General features: G+C 39.6%; 1 pseudogene; it reads left to right on the forward strand.

The window, feature by feature from the left end:
* Positions 1-503: 503 nt before the first annotated feature.
* Positions 504-1507, forward strand: LOC116869563 (annotated as a pseudogene).
* Positions 1508-1716: the final 209 nt, after the last annotated feature.

The following is a 1716-nucleotide window of genomic DNA, read 5'->3' on the forward strand; positions in this document are numbered from 1 at the left end:
ATTAAAGTCACATGCTACTGGCAAAAATTACAAATAACTGCAGAAAAACAAGCATACTTATCAACCACTCTCCTAAATATGGTAGACATACTCAAAGAGAGAAAATTGCCTTTTTAATACCTTAGAACCAGGCAGCGTATCCTAGAAATTAGCTAAATTTCATTTGCTGGAAACTAAGCAACTGAGCCCTAAGGAATGACTAAGGGCTTCCACAAGCTTCAGTGGCCTCATAGATCTACATCACTGATGAGTCCCATACTGCAAATAATTCAGTTTTGAGGAAAATAAAGAATCTAAAGATATTAAAAGTAATACCCACCAAACATTTATGTTTGTGCCTTTGAGGACCCACCACATCTCAGACACTGAAAATAAAACATGGTCTCTGTCCTTAAGAAACTCACAGGCTAGTAATACAGACAGAAATCCTGCAGATAATAGTACAAAATGACCAATGATAGAAATGACAGAGATAAGCACAGGGTACTATGTAAATCCAGAAGATGGGTACTAACATAGCTGGTATGGAGGAAATAATATTTGACCTGACTTTTTAAAAAGATGTGTTTTAGAAAGCAAAACTGACAGGCAAAGTAAGGCAAGGTGCATATACCTGTCATGTTATGAATCAACAGAAAACAACTTTGGGGATTTCAGTTGCAGAGGCAAAGGTGGCTCCAGTATAAACCCTTAGCCGAGGATCCTGATCTTCTGCTATGGGTGACCACAAGTGAGTGCTCTTCCACCACCCCCAATGCAGTACCATCAAGGAATATGCAGATGAAAATATTCAGGAAGACCTAGCTCCCAAGCCTCCACCTCCAATAAAAGACAGTTATATAATGGTTGGCAATCAGTTCCAATGTGATGATCTTATCATCCTCCCTTTAGAAAGTCAGGGCATCAGATGGCTTCATCCTATGCAGTTTGATCACAGGAAGGAACTGAGAAAACTCAGTATGTCTATTCTTATTAATTTCTTAGACGTCTTAGATATCATGATAAGGAGCCCTGGAAGTATAAAATGAGAAGAGAAACTAGAAGATCTTAAGCTGCTTTTTGTATATGTGCATCATCTCATAAATGAACACCAACCCCACCAAGCAAGAGAGACATTGAGAGTCATAATGGAGGTGCAGAAATGTCAATGCCTTAAAACAGCTGAGTGGTTTCAGAAGCATCTGGAACGAGTCATTGAGATGATTCAGAATTGCCTGGCTTCTTTGCCTGACGTTCTGCCTCATTCAGAAGCAGGGATGAAAGTAAAAACTAAACTAATGGATGCTGATGATAGCAACAATGGTACTGGACAGAATGAACAGCAAAGAGAAAATTCAGGTCATAGGAGAGACCAGATTATAGAGAAAGATGAAATGAATGAAAGACCATGAAGGATGTTTCTTTTTCTTTTTGCTTTTCTCTTTTTCTTTTCAGTAAATGTCATATATTCATTAATTTGCTCTTGGAGAGTCTTAGAAGAGATGTAACTAGAAGTCATGTGGGGCACCTGGGTAGCTCAGTGGGTTAAGCCTCTGCCTTCAGCTCAAGTCATGATCTCAGGGTCCTGGGATCAAGCCCCACATCAGACTCTCTGCTCAGTAGGGAGCCTGCTTCTTTCTCTCTCTGCCTCTCTGCCTACTGGTGATCTCTCTGTCAAATAAATAAATAAAATCTTTAGAAGTCATTTGGACGGCTTGACTCCAGCTTAATCAGTTA

This window comes from Lontra canadensis, unplaced genomic scaffold, assembly GCF_010015895.1.
Source record: "Lontra canadensis isolate GAN:19392208 unplaced genomic scaffold, GSC_riverotter_1.0 scaffold19, whole genome shotgun sequence".
Lineage (NCBI taxonomy): Eukaryota > Metazoa > Chordata > Mammalia > Carnivora > Mustelidae > Lontra > Lontra canadensis.